General features: G+C 39.8%; 1 protein-coding gene across 3 annotated transcripts in view; it reads left to right on the forward strand.

Moving 5' to 3' along the window:
• Positions 1–302: 302 nt before the first annotated feature.
• The window catches only part of TENM2 (teneurin transmembrane protein 2), a 619,855-nt gene continuing 600,866 nt past the window's right edge, over positions 303–19,291 (forward strand). For all 3 annotated transcript variants that reach the window (XM_088063463.1, XM_088063464.1, XM_088063465.1), the window contains exon 1: positions 303–516. The gene's annotated coding sequence lies outside the window, so the exon portion shown is untranslated. The remainder of the gene's footprint in view (positions 517–19,291) is intronic.

The following is a 19,291-nucleotide window of genomic DNA, read 5'->3' on the forward strand; positions in this document are numbered from 1 at the left end:
TCCCCGTCCCCGTTCCCGTCCCCGTTCCCGCTCCCCCGCCCCCCGCCCGCCCCGCTCCGCGCGCGCCCCGCAGCGCGCGCCCGCGCGCCGAGCGCGGCGATTGGCTGCGGCGCGCGCGGCACCCGCGAGGAGGGGCGCGCGCGTCGGGGCCGCGGAGCGCGCGAGAGCTGCCCCTTCCCGCCCGGCGCGCGCTCTGTCCCTCAGCCCGGCGCGCGCTCCCCCCGCGGCCGCGGCTCCCGCGCTCCCCGGCGGCGGCGCGAGGCTGCGGCGCTGCTGCTTCCCGGAGCTCCTTTCCCGAGCTGCCGCTTCCCGGTGCTGCCGCTTCCCGGCGCTCCGCTCGTGGCGGGAGGGACGGGACGCGCAGCGAGAACAGAGCGAAGGCGGGGAAGGGCAGGGAAGGAAGGGGTGTCCCCTCCTCACTGAAGGAATCCGCACCGGTGCGAAGTTATCGCCCAGAGACCGTGAGAGGCGCTCGGGCTGCTCAACCTGCTGCTGCTGCCGCCGCCGCCGCCGCTGGTAAATGCTCTTCACTTCTTACTTGCCGACATGCCCGGGGCTCTCCTCCCCTCTCCGCCGCGCTCGGCACAGCCGCAGCGCTCGGGGCTCCGCGGCTCGGATCCCCCGCTGTAATTGCGTTCGCGGAGTTGCCAAGTTGGGATGTGTGTCTGTGTGTCTGTGTCTGTCTGTCTCTGTGTGTGTGTGTGTGTGTGTGTGTGTGTGTGTGTGTGTGTGTGTGTGTTACAGCCGGCGGTGCGCGGGCTCGTGCCGAGCCGTGGAATTCAGCACTTGGAGAGGTCATTAGTTGCATGAGTTCCAGGGAAGGAGGATTCTCTGTGCCTCTGCAATAACTGCCGCCTTTCTACCCATTAGTGCTCGTCCTTAACCGCTGGTATTTCTTATATTTTCACGGTGTTTTAATGTTGTCTTTGTTTTTCTTTTTTTTTAAACTGCTGGTTTAAATTTTTTTATTTACTTTCTTTCCTCCCCTTTCTTCCGAGATTGTAGTGCAATGTTATTATTTATTTCTTCAGTGTTTTGGCAACAGTGTGGGAAGGTATCGCTGATTCAGAAACTATTGTCCACAGTGCGTCTCGGTCAGGAAGAGGCAGCAATAGAAGGCAGGCATTTGTATTCCGAAAGGGAATTTAAAAAAAAATGCTGCTTTGCATCATTGCTGCAGATTTGCGGGAAGCACTGAGGGACGGTGATATTTTGTTGTTTGCGAAGGTAATAAACACAGAAGCGCTTTGGTGTTTGACGCGTAGCTCTGCGATTGAGCTGTTTGGGAATTGCTGTCGATAATAAATTGCTGGCTGTGGAGGCAGGGATTGCTGGCATGTCTCACATCCAGCGCTCAGACAATGTAGCAGCGTGTGCTGACACCGGAGCGCATCCCTGCTACACCTGCCGTGGAGTGCCACTTGGACAAGAGACTGGTTTGTCTCCTGCCTACACCCAGACTGAAACTGAAATAAGATGCCTAATGGGTGCGAATTGAGCTCTTAACTCTCTGCTTTTGAACCAGACTCCTTTTTCAACACTTCTTGTTAGGATGCTCGTGTAAACATTTCTTTGTAGCAATTTCGGGATATTTAATAGTAATGATGTCTTAATATGTGCTTTTATGGCTTTTTTTACTTCATGCTTAAGCGTTGTGTCCTTCTAAAATGCTCAGATTGTAATGGCAAGTACTGTCTGTGTGTATGTGTATGTGAGTGCATAAATATTTAAATATTTATATATAATGTTTGGCTTGTACTTGTTTAAATTTACAGAATCTTGTATTTTGTGGAGGAAACAGGTATTATAACAGAATTAAAATGCAGGAACACAGAATTAAAGGAGACTTTGTTTGTAAGGTTTAGTTGTGTAGTTAGAAGATTATGTAAGATCAAAGACATTCAAAATACATGTGTCCTAGAGAAGTAAAGTCTAGTAGTAGCAGCCTTCTAGCAATTTAACAATATAAACCTTTGCTGTAACAATACAGAATGAAAGCTGTCATTAAGTCTCTGTAGCCATCCAGCATCCTCACAGGGCGCTTTATGGAAAATCTGCTTAAAATCTGTTGTAATTAAACCACAGTCAAGGGCAGAGTTAATGAAAGAGTAGCATCACCTGTTAGTATGGTTACTTTAGGTAAGTGTAATAGTTTACAGTAGTTGTACGGACTCAAAAGTTTTTCTTCAAACTTCAGAGGAATTGAGAAAGGTGGTTCTTTAAGATGTGTATTTGTCATTCCACTGGTACAGAACCACTGTACAGAATAATGACTGGTACTTTTCTAAGGGGTTTATGTAAGTGCTAGGTAAAATCAGTTTTTACAAGGGCATGACAACTTAATGATAAGGAACATTTCATGCTTTGTCAAGATTTAAAATATATCCAAACAATGTATTTGAGCCTCATTTTCCTGTGCCTTGGCAAGTCAGTCACCAGGCTGATGATTAATTTGGCTTGGCCCACACGCTGAGGTTTCTAGTTGCTGAGTAATAAATAAAAACTAGTCTTACATTAAAATACCCATATAGATTGCATGATATTCAAAAACCCAGCTGTGAGGTCTGAGCTTTAATTAATTTTGAGAGGAAAACTTTTCTAGCTGTGGTTTCTTACTGTCCTGGCAACACCTGAGAACTGAAAGAAGTAATTTTTAATCCAATTATTAACAAGCATGTTTTTTAAAGAAAAAGTTTTGGTCCAGATCATGTTTGAATTTTTATTCTGCTTTTTAAAGAAGCCATTTATACTAAGACAGTGCTCATAGGAAACAATAACATTTTAGTCCTCTACTTGCTTACTTTTTATAGGGATAATTAAAATAATGGTCTTTCTGTGCCATTAGATTTCAACTGCTTGTGTAGCATGGGGAGAATTAACACATGAACACCACTAGTAATGTTTTCCTGTAATTAAACTGAACTGTATTTTCACTTTTAATATTTCACACTAAAAGTCCAAGCTGCAGGAAAGAATTGAAGAGGCGCTTTCTCTTGTTAGGTCACAGAGATTGCCAGTGGCTATTGATTTGAGGGGACTAATAGTTGCATTTCTTTGCCTTTTTAAAGAACAGTTTTATTTCTTTTGTGCATATATATATATATACATCAACTTTTCATACATGGACATGTTTTTGGCATTTTCCTGTCAAATACTGACATTTTTGTTTCTGCTGTCAAAGAAAATTTCCTGTGAACAGTTTTACTGTTAGAGAAAGTAATGGTGTTAGCTGTATTAGCTGATTGTGTGCTTAAAATTATTTAAAACAACCTAGAAAAGGGAAAATGTTGAGTTCAATCCAGGTCAATGTCTAGACTTTCTTGCCTGAGAGGTCAAACTAAACTGAAGGTTAAATTAGATGAAGACAAAGCTCCAGCCACTATTAGACTACTCAAGTCAATATACCAATGTTTGAAAAGCTGTTTTGTGTTTGTTTGCAGTTTACTGTGAATTTAATCCCTCAATCCTTAATGTTTTTGGCAAAAGATGCACATAGGAGCACCAATGAAGTCCATGCTTAAAGATAAGACGAAAAAATTATTGGACTGATCCTTTAAACAATAATATTCTTTTATATAAATGGATAGTTCTAAAAAGTTTGCCCTTTCCTGCCCTGGATCTGTAATAGAAAATACAACTTTACAATATAAATTAAATTCATTTCTACTAAACTAATTAAGATAAGAGATGTTTTAGTCCTGACTTGCTCTTTCAGAAGGTTAATATTTAATGGAAATGGCAAGTTTTTTTCCCAGGCTTTTTATTTATTTATTTATTTTTAAACTATGCTTTACTTACAAATTCAGAAGATCCTTATCAGGAAGAACAGTTTTATGTGATACTTACTGTGCCACAACAGAAAAGAAGGTTTTGCTGATACTCAGTACAACTGGTCCCCACTTTGTGGCCGGAGGTGTCACATCCCAGAGCCTTCATGCCAACTGATGGTGACTCATCTTTCTAATTTCTTCCTGCCCAAAGCAGCTCCTGCACAGAGTGCTTTTAGTGCTGTATGAAATGACTCTGGCTGTGTCACAGCTCTCCAGCCACAGACTGGACCAGCTCTGTGTCCCGCTTGTGTCTGCAGCCTCGAAGAGCCCCCACTTCTCCCTCTCCTCCCTGAGCGTGGCTGAGCTGAGCGGCTGCAGCGGCGTGGAGCGTGTTCCCTGCTGTACAGCCTCCCCTAATCCACACTCTCACTGAGAAGAGACTTTGGGCCGTTCTCTGGTAGCTCAGTTTTGTCTCACAACTATTGGTCTGCTTTGGGATCCCGTAATTCTGGTGAAGTTCAAATACATTGTTTTAAATCCACCTTGCCGACTAACTCAATATAATCAGATAGACTTTTCGGATAAGCAGGAAGTGTGCTAAGCTTAGATATTATTCATTTTTTATTCTTTTTTAAATAGGTTCTTTTTAGATGAATTGACTGACATTCAGTGCCAAATAGTAATAAATTGTCTACTTTCATCTTTATTGCTGAGCAATAATAACCCAGTAGTCATCCAAACAGGGATGTAATTATAAGATTTCTAGTGACAAGCTGCACAACACTGGATTACAAACTTCTATGTTTAGCTGAGCAGGTTGTGAATGGATACATGGTGCGCACACTGCCTTACACCAGTGGCTGTATTCAGACTCATTCTGGGCAATAGTTAGGGAAACAACTGAAATTAAGTTGCCATTTTGTTTTTAATCATGCCTTTTTCTTTCCCTCGAGAACAGGTTTTGTAGTAGATACATTTTATTCTCTGATGAATGGAAATAAGGTTTCACTGAGGCAGGGTGGTTTGGTTTTGGTGATTTTTTAGTTTTGTCTTTTTTTTTACTTTGAGTTGTTTTGGTTGTTTTTGTTCTTAACTATTGTGCAACTCAATATGGCAAAATTAAGAACAGAGTATCACCCTTTTTGGTTTTGGATAATAGGGTCTTCATTCTAGTTTTATTCTGAAGAGACTTCTTAGTCAAAGCACATTTAGGCAAAATATTAACTGTAACTGTTTAGAACTACAAATATGTGTTAAAATAGTATAAAATACATAAGTAAATGCTCTTGAAGGATTTCCTTAGTACTTTACGGCACCCTGCCTTTGCCTTTAGTAGCAGCCTATAAAGCTTTGAATTGGTCTCAGTTCTCCAGATTTATCTGTTGTTTCCCAACCCACACAGGCAAGGAAAACACCAGGGTTTATTCAGAGGGGTGGTTATCTAAAGAGGCTATCTAAAATCCTTAATGAGGATATCAGTGGAACACTTGAGGAGGATAGAAACAGCTTCTAGGTACAGCCTTTGTGGGAGATGGCGCGTGAAGAACGTGGAGAGGCAGCCGTGGAAGGCCAGGCCTGGACCTCTGCTGGAAGAGGTTTAATCTCAGGTGCTGCCTGGGGAGCAGCTTTGTTTCAGGTGCTGTTTGTGGGCAACAGTGAAAGTGACACAATAAAAACTCTTCTGCTGCTTTTCCTGGACTGTGTCAGGGCACAGGAATAGCAGCCAGTGTAAAGTTTTTGAACCACAGCTTGAAAGACCCAGAGAAGTTTTTTCCACCAATGTGCACATGTACAAAAGAAGAACCTGTCTCCGGTGCCTCCTGGGAACTTATATGTGTGTTCCCTTCACTCTGAACAGGGTTGCTCCTTCATTTTTACTTATTTTTATTTTTTGGGGATAATTTTTAGGAAAGTCAATTTCCTGAACAATTGAGTTAGGAGTGTTGGTTCTGCTGTGGTTTTGAGTGGCTCTGTACAGTGTTGTTAGCTGTGTTGTAGAAAACTTTCTTGTATTAAGAGGTGTGGATGACTGTATGTAAGTGGAAATTATAAAAATTCTTTTATGTAGCCATTGTGTAGGAGTGTAGGGTTTAGATGTAAAACAGAAAAATACAGGAAGTCCTACTAAATATAAATAAGAAATTTTTCCAAATTTTTCTGAGTATAATTGCCTAGTGACTTTTCTAGTCTCTCTAAAAAAAAGGAGAATAAATTATCTTAATAGTGTGCTCCAAAATTGTACCACATGCTAAACCAATGGTAAGCACCTTTTCCAACAATGGCAAGAAAAAAAAAAGATATTTAGAGAGGCAGAATACCAGATATTGAAATATAACAATGACACTAGAGAGCAGCTCTCTGGTCTTGAAAATAAGATCCACTTTACTTGTTAGTGTTTCAGGAAATACGGTGTTTGATTCAGATTCTGGAGGAAACATGAGTCAATTGAAATAAAGTAAATATTAAATCCATGCTAGTATATAAAAATACGTTCCCTAGGGAGAAGTGTTGTACACTTCGTGCTTGCCACATTAAATGAATTTTCTGAACCAAATAAAGCAAGTGATACACAGTTCTGCTGTCACTGTGTAGATACCTAATTGACCATTACTAGAGCATTAGCCATTAAAAAAAAAAGGAAAAAGGAAAAATATATACTTTTCATCCTAGTTCCTAAGTCTAGATGCTGTAGGGTTGGATGTGCGCATGGAGGCTCTTGGTGCATTTGGCTTTGGGTCTGTGCTCAGGGACATCCAGAAAGTCATGGTCCTTCAGGAGGTGACAAGAGCATAGGCTGCAATACAGACCTTTCTCTTATGGAATGTTTTCTAGCGTGGGCATTTCTCCTGACTTTTCTCCATGTACTTTAGACACAGAGAAAATATATTCACATTGTCTATGGTTTTTGGAAGAGTAAGCTCTGATTGGTGTGCTAGTTTTCCATGAGAACATACAAATGTAAACATCCACAAAACTAAGCCTTGAAAGGATAGGGAAATACTTTTCTCTCCTACTTCAACAAATCTAACTGAGCATTAAAATGAAAAACATTATTATTGGGTCTCACAAAACATATTTTTTGTCAGACCCCTTCCAATTGGGGTAAAGTTTTAGGATGATCTTATTTTATAGAAGTTGAATGAGTTGAAACTTGATACATTTAACTACAGATTTGAGTAAACACAGAAGTACCATGGAAACGGATTAGCAATTTTAATTGTAATAATCTTGTTTATGGTGTTTCTGTAATGTATACAGTTACTTAAAACATGATTGAGTTTATGTAAACATACATGTGACACATGGAAGGCTAGCTAGCAATGAAGATACAGAAAATTCCCATAGTGAATGGTTTTGATTAGTTCCTTCTGTTTTGTGAACCTGTGGCCTAAATATCAGCTAAAGAACACATAAAAACATTGTTGAGGGGAACTGTAAATTGTTATTGAGAGTGAGGCAATACAGAACAGGTTTTTAAAGAAAGTTTACTGTTTAGAGATGAGTGGGTGCCTATAAGATGATGAAAAAAATCCTGTTAGGTGTACTCTTAAGTTCAGTTCTTAATGTCCTTAATGTCCTTCTGGACATTATTATTGGATCTCTGGCTGTGGAAAATCCTTGAGAAAAAAAACAAACAAATAAAAGTATTTCTGTTAAGCCACCTGAAATAAATGTATATGTTTGGTAGTTGAGTCTTTTCAGGAAAGATTTATGAGAAGTGGACTGTCAGGTAGATTATTAATAATCTAAAAAGCAAGGATAGTAATAAAGATTTGTGTATAGCCTTGGCTACAAAAGGAACAAAACCTTTTTTGTTTCTGCAGAGAAGTCAGCTGACTTTACTTCTCTCCCTGCACAGAGACTAACCTAAGTCTTCTCCTTTTTCTCTAGCTTCTTGTTGTAGGCACAGAGCAGCCTGAGAAAAAGTATCTTAGTGCAGTGCTAAATTTTGAGGTCACAGCTTTATTAACCAGTTCTGAAGTATGTGGTATTGCAGTGCAAATCCTAGCTGACACCAATGGCCTCAGCTGTGGAGTAAAGAATAAGCTGTGCAGCTGTCTTTTCTTTCAGCTTTTCTACCTGCTAAGGAATGCTGACTGAAATCCAGAACATTGTCACCTTCTTTCCTTTGTGCAACGTACCTGAGGCTGAGAGATGACACGAGAGTGAAGCTGCACATAACATACTTCAGAATCATGGCAGTGGTCAGGACCAGTGCTGAAGCACAATTTGCTGCAGCATTTTTCTAGGCTATCAAAGTCACAATTATTTCGGTATTCCTTATAAAACAGGCCCTCTGAAAGGTGGAAATATCATCATGGTACTTTGTTTCACCATTGCAGGGCACAGGAGAGACAGTCTTTTTGAAATCATGATGTGTATAACCAAAATGCCTTGCACAGGAAAAAAAAAAAACTGAGATAGTGAATCCTCAATGGATTGCTGTCAACACTCTCTTCCTCCTGCTTCCTTCAGATCATTCCCCAGCAAGGTGCTACCCCTTGCCTCAGCAGTCTGCCTATAAAAGGCAGTTGCTTTCCTTCTGGGGCATGAAGAAGGGGAGAAGGAGAAAAATACGGGGAAAAAAGTAACCTGAATAATGCCTCAGCTGCCCTGGGGTTTTTCTCTCTCAAAGTGTACTCAGGGCCTGTGGCTCCATCAGTGCATTGCTGTTGCTGGGAGAGCACCTACAAAACCCTGTGCCCTGCGCTTGCCTTGGAGCTGTGGAGGGAAGAGCTGGCAGCTCCTCCTGGTAGTGTGTCCCTTGTTGTGTTTCCAGCAAGGATTAGTAACTAATGACTTGAATGAGAGAGACCTTTCCCTTGGCTTTCACAAGCAGATGTCACTGCTGGAGAAAAGAAGTGGTGAGAGGTGAGGAGAACCTGTGGATTGCCTGTGGAGTATTTATTCTTCTACTGAAGCTCTAATTACCTTACTGCAACTCTTCTTCCATCTCTCCAGTAATCCCAGGGGCTCCATAAGTTCCTCTAGTTCAGCTGGCATTCTGTATCAGCTACCTCCAGAATTAAATTGCCTTTCTTTTTCCTTTAAAGGAGCAGTAATCACTTCCCTCTGTGTTTCTTAGTCCAAAAATATAAGCCCTTAATGGATTTCTCTTTTACAGAACAGCTTATGCATTACCTCCATGCCTGTCACTCTCCCCATAACCTTCACTGACTGTGAACATTGGAGTTTATACATTGTTCTGTAAATCTTGTGTTACAAGATTAAGATTTACAGTTGTACCCCAGTTGCCTTAAGGCCAGCTTCCAGATGACTTTTTCCCACACAAGGATACTGGGATAGAGAGATCTGTGTCATTCTCTTCCTCTCAGCAGTCTTTTTGGGAATAGTCAGAATTTGGAGTCTGTTGATAGTCCCCACATCGATGGTCATTCCCTACTTGCCTGGTGGTTCCTTGCAAATGAGCCTTTCTCATTCCTCTGCTCTTACAGAAGAGAAACACTGTGAAGTGTGGGGTTTAGAGTCTTTATAAAACTGCTATGATTGCTGCTTTGTTCTGCCTCCATTTGCCAAAGGTTTTCCATCTAGTCCTGGATACAAAAGAGTCTCTGATTATTGAAAATTTCCTGGCCCCTGGAACAAAATGTTAGAAGTCTGATGTATAGTCAGACTGGGTTAGTCCTTATCAGATGAAACCTGGTTGATATTCAAAAAGTATTTAAGCAGGTTTTATGAAAACAAGTAATTCATCCTGTGTATTACAGAATAGGTGGGTCTTTAAATTTGCAATATTAAAATACTTTCATAAAATGACAGTTAAGTCTGAATTAGGTACGTTTGACTATTAGGGTCTGATCCTGAGAATAGTCATTATTGCCCTGCTGTTGTTCAAATGACTGTGCATGAGAAAGGATCACCTGCTTAGGGCAGCCTCTACTAGAACACGTTTTTCCTATTGTTGTCCATTTGCAGTTTAGTTTAATTGATATGTCTGAAAGAAGGATACTTAGAAGATGGTTAGATGCCACTTCAATTTTGTTAATGAAATGCACTTAGTAGACCATAATATTGGCACAGCAAAACCTATCATTTATAGCTAGATAGATTTCAGACTAAGCAGAAACATATATATGAACTTGAACTTGTGGTAGTTGAAGTTAATTTATGCCTTGCAGTGATTGCAGTAACTTGGGATCAAACCTTGCTTATCCGTGCTGCAGTTTTAGCTGGGTAGGGAGGCTTGCTTCTTGTTTCTAGGTGTTTTTTCTTTAAAGAAAAAGAAAAACAAATGAGGCTTGGCACCACACATTGCATAAAGAATTGCTGAGGTTAAAGAAAAAGGTGCTCAATATTTAGTTTCAGATTGTTTTCCATTTAGGCAGCGTGAGCAGAAGTGAAACCAGGGGCTCTCATGGTAGTTCAAGAGCAGCTATGTGCTACTCCATCTGTGTCTTGCCTTGTTTGCAGAAAAGGTTCTTGGCAGGCAAGGCAGATGGAAGCACTGTGGCTGGTGTGCTGGGTCCAGATAGTAAACTAGCAAAAATGTGCTTTAAAAATGTCTTGCTGTCTTCCTTCTTATATCACTTATCTACTCTACACTTGAATCTGGCATAGCTGGATGTAAAGCCCCAGGATCTAAGCTCCATAACCAAGGGTTAGCTGACTTAGTTCAGTCAGTTCATAAATATTTTGGACTGTAATTCCCCAAATTTATTAATGAATGTGTCTGTCTGTGTCAGAAATTGTGGTAAGCATATTCATGTGCATTTCAACATAATGCTTTCTGTGTCAGGTGGTTGGGTTACTTATTTTCTGTGTCAGGTCATTTATGCCATTATGCCATTTATTGTGGTCATTTGTGCCATGACCCTAAAAGGAATCTCTGGTTGGATGGTGGTACTTTTTCTCCCTTCCACCTTCCTTTCTCCCTATTCCCTACCCTGCTTCCCTCAGCCATGATGTTGCTGGGGAAGGTTTTACAAGTATATGTTAAAGTTTGGAGTAGACTAAATATCTTATATGTGTGCTTGGTGCTATTTCTTCTGTTGTGCATGAGCTCTTATTTGTGTCCATTACCAGCAGATTACAGCTAAATGCTGAATGTTAGGAATTGATGTTTATTCCCACTTTGATTGCTTGGAGGTCCATAGAGCTGTTTATTCATCTTCTCTACTTAGCAATTATTTAACATCCCAGTTTGCTCACATAGTAAATCTGTAATAGCTTTTTGTATTATGGAAAACAATCCTTCCTTGACTAAGGAAACAGTGCTGCAGGATAAGCTACTGCATTGAAAAATAAGTTTATTCTCCACTTAGAAAAAGGGCTATTGCAGTCCCGCAGATAAGGGTCTGCATCTGTTGCCTCCGAACAGCAGACAAAATTCTGCTGGTCGGTTCATCTCACAAACTGCACTGTCCTTCCAGCCCCACCGTAGGAGGTGCATTTGGGAACTGGATTTTCTGCCTGAAATGTATCAGTTTTGTAGAAAGATGTGTGCCTTTGGGTTTGCTAATTACACACCTTTTGCAATTGTGATTTTTGTTTTGTTTTGTTTTTAATTGCGAATGTTTCAATTAGAAAGTGTTTTGAAAGATGGTAGAAGTTGGATGATGTTCTAGTAGTGTAGGAGGGAAAAAAATTAATCCAATTTTTAATTTCAGATAAACAGCTTTATTATAGAGGCTATCTTCTCTCTTTGTGATTAGTCTGAACACGGACAAGAGTATTTTGAAAAAAAGACAAACTAAGCTGGCTGTATTATTTTGGAAGTATGTGGCAGCAAGGTGGCCCATGCACCGATTGCTTTTAGCACATTATGGAACTAGATTCTTCTTTCAATTACCAAGGCTCAGGTTTGGTTGAATAATGTTTAGCCAGTTTAGCCTTTCTCTGTAAAATTCTCCAAGCTGAAATCCTTTGGTGGGCAAGGTTGGATGTACCTCCGGGCTGACCAGGGCTGTGCCATACAGGTGCCAGAAGCATCTGTGCCTCCCCCAAATTAAAACTGGTGGATTAAAAATTCCATTGTCACCTTGTTTTCCATGTCCTCGTCATCTCTGAAGTCCTGTGTTGACTAAAAGCTGAAATTCTGGCATACAAGAGCTGAGCTTCTCTTAACTCCTGGGACACACCTGACAAGGCGTATTTCAGTCTCCTCCTCTGACTTAATCCATTATCCCCCTGAATAATGGAATACAGTGGCTCACGGTGGAATATGGTGTCTCAATGGGAAACGTTTTTTGGAAAACTGAGTTAGATCTTGGAGCTGCCTGCTTTTCTTAAGTGGTTTATTTATAGCTGTCCCTAAGTCTGTTGCCTGTGAGTTATCAAAGACTTTGCAAGATGAATTTGCAGTTTCATTGCAGAGAGTAGCTTCTTTTACCATGAGACAGACTTTTCCCCCCTCCTCTTTCTTGTGTCTGTGTGTTACAGTTAAGACTCATTTTCAGAACAGTTATCTTCTCTTCTGAGTGTCATGACTTACAATGGCAGAGACATCATCCCTATATGGAAACATAGCCAGAACAGGAATGCTTAACCAGGCTGCTCAATTTCCCCAGCTACCATTTCACAGCTTTTGCATTCTGTTCACCACAGTTTTGAGGTCCCCAGGACTTCTCCTCAGACCTTCTTATCCTTCTTCTTTTCCCACTTTCGTGCAGGAATTCCAGCCCAGAAAGTTCATTTGTTCTTTACTCCAGTTGGCACAGTTGTTCAGTTTGTGTACCCTTTGAACAACCCTGTTCTCCGAGGGACTTTCTTGAAGCTTTCACCATGTGAGACTGAGGTTAAAAATTAGAGAAAACAAATAAACCCCAAATCCCCTTTCAAATGATAACGATAGTAAAGCACGGTATATCTGCAGTGGCTGTGAAATCCTCACCATTAGTGATATTACAGTACAGAGGAGCCAGCCATCCATCTGGGATGATAGCATTACCATTGATACTGTCCTGCACAAAGGGGACAGATTAGACAACTTTGCAGTGGGGATCTCTCCCAGCTGTATTTTTCTTCAATGTACTGGACTGCACTTCATAACAGAAATAGGTATATTTAATCAGATTTCTACAAAGAACATTCCAACTTTTTCAAGGTATGTTTCTTAGAAATCAAAAGTATTTTTCATATGGCTGAACTGGAATGTTGAGTTAGGACAGCTGAAAACATGGATAGTTAGAGAAGGGTAAAAATTTTGTTCCTGGATACAAAAATCCTTGCAATGTCAAGGTAGGATATTGTGTTGTTTCCATTACACTGTTTTTTTCCTTTTCAGGCTTCCTATCTAAGCAAGCCCTTACTGTATGAAAGGAAGCTAAGATTGTAAGATAGCTGTTTTACTGAGCTGTTCTGCTTGTGCTGCAGCAGCCTTTTAACTACATAGCTGAAATTTTGCAGTAATAAGTATCTGTATATTCCAGGCAATTCATTTGGCATCATGTATCCTAAGAACAGCATCCAACAGCTGCTGAGACTTCACTAAGAGCCATGTAAAGACAATGACAGTGTCCTTATTTGGTGACAGACCTGATGTGAGAAACAAAAGCACAGACAAGTAGATCACGATTTACATCATACAGGGACACTGTGAGGAGAGGATAATAGGATCAAAGTCTTCATGGTAGTCCCTGCACATGAAATGAAGCAAGATGAAAGATTTGAGCTATAATAACTTTGTGAGGGAATGCCCTGCCTCTCCTTGTTTCCCTGTATTGCATCTGTAGTGATCTTTCTAAAAGTGGAAATAGGTGCCCTCTGTGACTACCACTGTATCAGTGCTGCAGAACGGCTCCTTGAACTCTGAATTCCACTGAGGTATCCCCAGATGCCCTAGACAGTGCTGAGGCTTTCCCTAGAAAACAAAATGGCTCAGGAAAAATGACCGATTATCCAGGCTGGCATAACCTTCCCACGTACTTTTCAAATATAAATTACAGTGAAATTAGCAAGTAAAATATTGGATATTGTCTCTTTTAAAGCTGTCCTTTGAAATTAATGGTAATGATGATTCCCCAGTTTGGAGTACATGGTAGTGGCTTTCTAGTGACTAATTGCCTCAGTCAGTAATGTAATAGATTTTTGCAACATGATAACGAAGGAAATTCTAATGAAGGTCAGATAGCAAATGGCTACTGAATTGTTATTTTAAAAAAATCTGTCAGAATGTGTAATAATTTCTTCAGGTTTTGTTAGGAAGGGTTTTTCACCCCTGGTGACAGAGCTGTGATCATTAAAGGTATTTCAGTGATTTTGTGGGAAACCAGACCTATTCTGTCAGGCTCTTGAAGAAGGGAATTAATGCTGCTTAGCTTGATGCATGATGTTGAAGTCCAGCTGGGTTTTCAGACTTGTTAGGGGAGAGGCATTTTTGAACCTGACAGTGCAGCCAGAGCTGTGAAGGCTCATTGTGCTGTTTTACCTGGCTGTTTTGCTGTTTTGCTGGCTGAACAGCCATCCTGGACAGCCCGATGGCCTGATGCAAGGGAATAGATCACTGTGGAAAGACAAATGTTTCCCACTACATGCCTTCATGGAGATGACTAAATCAGCAACTTAGTGATGCAAGAATACCTGCCTCTTAGACACTTTTGGCCTTCCTAGTTGGTAGGGTTTTTTTTGTTTGCAATATTGTGAGCTGTTACAGCAGTGGGATTCTGCAGGAGGTAGTGGTAGTGTTGATTTGGATTAATGGATGAGGCTTTTCATGTTCAGGTAGAGGATTTTTACAAGGACATTGGAAGGAATGTGTCATGTCTTGTAAACAATCATGGAAATGCATTTCTAAATTGTGGCTAAAATCAAATGTGTTATTGTAGAATATTTTTTCCTCATTAGCATTTGTGAATCATTCATCTGTTTATCATCAGCTAGTGGTATCTCTGTAGTAAGTTTGCACTAGAAAACTCATGCTGAAACTGCCTTTTTTCCTGTGAATCAGTAGTTTAGAGTGAAGGTAATACTACAAAAGTATATTTCAAGTGAAGACTTGGTCAGCAATCCTGCATAAAACCCTTGATTCTCAGAATGTGTTTTGGAGAAGCACAACACCATATAGGCTGTTGCTTTGTTCTTGTGTTGAGATAAATTTGCTTGGCTTTTGGAAGGATATGCATGTATACATTTGATTTCCTTCAAAAATAAGCAAGTGTGGGACAGATTATTGATTCTGTGAAGATGGAAGAGAGAGTCACAAATTTGTGTTAAGAGGAGGTATTAGCTATAAGATTATTATTGGATTAAATAACTCCTATCATGTCTATTGAGCTTTTTAATACTAAAATATTGTTGCCTAGCTTGAGATTGGTATCTGAAAACTGGAAAGCAATACAGATGCTTTCTTATTTTAAAAAGGCTCTAAGTCTTCATCAGACACTAAGAAACTTCTAATGGTTAATTTGAAAAAGAAATTATTTTTTATTCAATGTATTGGAAAAGGGGGTTATGCCTTACTTCCAGATACAAAACAAAATCACAATATAGTACTTGATTGTACTGCATGTGCAAAATATTGTTTTAAGATTAGTTTTTTTCAAATTAAAAATAAATCAGGTTAGAACTACTGCAGAAAAAATAACTGTGTACTTCATTATGTTTAATTTAGCAATATGTTTCATTTTGCTGTAGTAAAAGTAAGCAAATGAGTACATGCAGTCTGCAAGTCTTAAATCATTTTACCATGTTAGAGAATTTAGAAAAAAACCTCATAAAGCTTTATTAATTTAGTTGCTCATTTTCTAAAACATTTCTCCCTTTAATTTGCTTCTCTGTTACACTTTCACAATATGCATTTTTGGGGCAAAACCCATCTGAACAGATTTCTCATACATCTTTGGCATATCGATTATTTCTACGCAGTGACTGTTAAATCCTTGATTATGCTGTGGGAAAAATGTAATAAAGTTACCAACTCCTTTTCTGAGAAGGAATAGCTGTAGTGTCCTTAATGGGTTTGGTGTGGCACCTATGGAGCTTTCCGAGGTGAGATGTAAAGCAGGAAATTTATATATTGTTTAGCTGCTTCACTGAAGGTTACAAATTTGTTTGCTTGTTGCAACTGTGCAGAGTGACAGGAATGCAGGTTAGAGGGCACAGAGTTAATGGTCCTGCTGGCTCTGAATTGGTTATGGCCCTAATCTCTGTGATTTTTCTTGTCTGTGATGCAGAAAACTAGAGAACGTGTTTTGTCTGTTGAGCAGTTCAGGCTGCTGCCTGATGACCAAGGCATGTCAAAACCAATTGCATAACATAGTTTTGTTATCTAATATTTACCTTTTGCAGCATGAGCCAGGCCTGGGTGTTGGCAGAACTGCTTGTGGGTCAGTGCTGTGCAACAGTATGATTCCCTTCAGTTTAGTCTCTGTTGCCTTTTTAATGCCCTTGATAAAAGAAATGGCTTCCATCCTGCAGTGGGGGATGTAACCCTTGCTGGGTTGGGAATCACAGAATCATCAAGGTTGGATGAGACCTCCAAGGTCATTGAGTCCAACCTTTGACTGATCCCCACCCTGTCAACCAGACCAAAGCACTGAGTGCCACGTCTGGTTTTTCCTTGAACATCTCCTGGGACAGGGACTTCCCTGCCTCCCTGGGCAGCCCATTCCAAGGCCTGACCACCCTTTCAGTGAAGAAATTCTTCCTGATGTCTAACCTGAACTTCCTCTGGCACAGCTTGAAGCCATTTCTCCGTGTCCTGCTGATGGTTCCTTGGGAGCAAAATGAGAAGGTTCCCCCTGAGCCTCCTTTTCTCTAGGCTGAGCTCCCACAGCTCCTTCAGCTGCTCCTCATGTATTTAATCACTAAAGCAGAAGTACTAATGAATGGATTATGCTGATTCAGAAGGGTAGGAATTCTTAGATTTGGTATCAGGGTCAGTTGTTTTCTCCTCTCACTTGAAGCAGTGATGCTGTTTTATTGTTTTATTGGCATGGTACCCAGTGTGAGAAACAAAACTAAAAGAGTGGATGCCGATTCTTAAGAACAGAGTTTTCCTTCTGTGAAATGAATGTGACAAGCTGCCAGAACATGAGAAAACATGATGGCCTTTCTCCCTCAGACATATCTATCTATCTGTCTGGGGGTGAATACACAGCCTGTGAAGATAAAGTACATGTGATGATTGGATACACAGGGATATGCCTGGGCATCTCCAAATTAGATGTATGAACTATTGTGGGTGAACATTTTAAACCCAAGTGTGTTTTCATAGGTCTTTCCTGCATATTTTATGAACTTTCATACTTGATCTCAGTCTACTGGCACTTTGAATTCTGGGCTTGTCCAAGCGGTATGGAATGGTGAAGCAAGGTTTATTCTATTATTCTCATTGCCATGTTCTCTGTTAGTGGACTTTTCATTTATTGTGTGTGCTTGGAATATTGAAGCCCAGATAGTTGTACCCTGACCTCTTCCCACAGCTGAAAATGCAGGCTCCCCCTTAGCCATGATTTCTCTCTCACAAAGGATGTGGTAAGGGTAGCAAATGCCATGAATGAACTTAAAAATTTCATCTCACCTGCAGCTGACTCTTTTGATAGATCTGAAGGAAAGAAGGTATTCCTTTATCCTGACCACTTGAAAGTCTCATGTATATAATCTAAAATTTGCATAGTAAATACATCATTTTGGGGAGCTTGGTAATAAAAAGTGTGTGGTTTATCACCTTGGTTAAAGGTGATACAGTTCAGAAACAAGAAGCACAAGAAATAGGAATTCTGTGTGTGATTCAGACTGCAAGTACTATGGATTTCTTTCATTCTTTCACAGTTCACAGAAAATATATTCTCAAAGAGACTATTTTATAATACTAAAAAAAAAAAAAAAAAGCTGCGATAGCTATATTGGATTTTTAAGTCAGCTTTGATTCCTGCCCTGCTGAATAGAAATGAGCGGTCTGATGTGGAGTCTTCAGAATTCTTCACAAGTGCCGGTCAAACACCTGGTGTTATATCGAAATACATGGCAAATAGCTCTGCCTCAGACAAGTGCTCATTATTTGACCAAAGAACCTATTTTTTGGTATGGTCTCTTCTGCAGAATTGTTGAGACACATGAGAAGAAGCTTCTCTTTCGTATTTCCTTCCCAGTATTTGAGACAGATGATGGAGAAGGTAACATTTCATGGTCTCGCTGCACTTTCTGTTGCAGGAGATTTGAATGATTGCATCCCCATCTGGTCATTTGATGGGAACATTCTGAAGCTTTAACAGTCTGTTTAGATTCGATGACATTTCACAGCTTGGAGACATCTTCCCCAGCATTATTGTGCTGTCTGATTGAGTCTGCATTTACCAGAGATTACAGTTGTGATTATATAACCAAGAGATGCAGGCAGATAGATAAAGATGAAAATCCTTTGTATTATTTGGCTTTGATTTTGTTTTGTTGTGGGTTATTTTGTTTAGCTTTTCCTTCACAGATTGGAGTTGAATGTAGGAACTTGAGAGAAAGAACTAGAACACAGACTAGGGAAAGGAAGACAGTAAATTGCAGTTGGAAATCATATAAATCAGGAGTTTTGAGAAGGTGCATTGCCTTTACTATATATATATAAATATATTACACACATATGTGGAAAAGCTTACAGTGTAGATGCCCTTGCTGTGATTTAAGAATATATTTTTTTTTCTACAAAATGTTCTTCTTTGTTAATTGTTAACCATTTTTTATTTGGGTTAAGATGGTAGTGGTAAGAAGTTGTTTTGCAGTAGAAGAATTCAAACCACATTAGGAGAACACAAAGCTATCTTCTTTGCCATCTTAGTCTTTATGGAAGCAGGATTTTATATATAGCCACATAAATTACAATTAACCTATAGCATTCTAATTTGTTGACTTTATTTATTCAGAACTCTATTAGTGTTAAACAGTTAATGGTAAGTTGAACTTTAAAGTGGATAAGAACGTCATTCTAAGCTGTAATAGCTTAGTGGATGAGCATATTGTCCTAAATTGGCTTAGCTGCATCGTTCAATGGTGGTTGTATACAGGCTGTGTAATTATAGGATGACTGAATGCTATTAAACCTATCTCTCTTTTAGGTACATGTCATGATATCATAGCAAGTGTTCCTAAAACTTCCAGTTACAAAAAAATGTTGTTGTTAGCACCATCTTTAAATGTTCACTGGATTAATTCTAGATCAATTTGCAAAAATGTACAGGTCAGAGAATTTAAGTTATTCCCTAAATCTGGTTTTGCAGGTGTGTCTACTGTTTGGCAGCATTGCTTTCCAGTTGTGCTGGGAGAAAAATTGTTTTGCCATTTGCTCAATAGCTTTATTCTTTTTCTATACGCTTTCACTTACAGAGGATTTGCATTTGTAACACATTTTTCCATTTAACATGCTTTATATTATTGTAGGAAATGGAGAAGAAAAATCTCCAAGCTGTTTAAAAATTCAAATAAATACTTGTTTGTCCTGTGAGTTACATTTGAATTCTTTTTTTTTTTTTTTTTTTTTTCCCAAACTGCTAAGTGCGGTGAGGACACAATCCATTGATGAAGTAATCAGTTTTCTAAAATAAAAAAATGCTAGCACACACAGTTTAAAATAA

This window comes from Pseudopodoces humilis, chromosome 17 (genome assembly GCF_049639895.1).
Source record: "Pseudopodoces humilis isolate 2021_Gansu_Grassland_sample_001 chromosome 17, ASM4963989v1, whole genome shotgun sequence".
Taxonomy (NCBI): Eukaryota; Metazoa; Chordata; class Aves; order Passeriformes; family Paridae; genus Pseudopodoces; species Pseudopodoces humilis.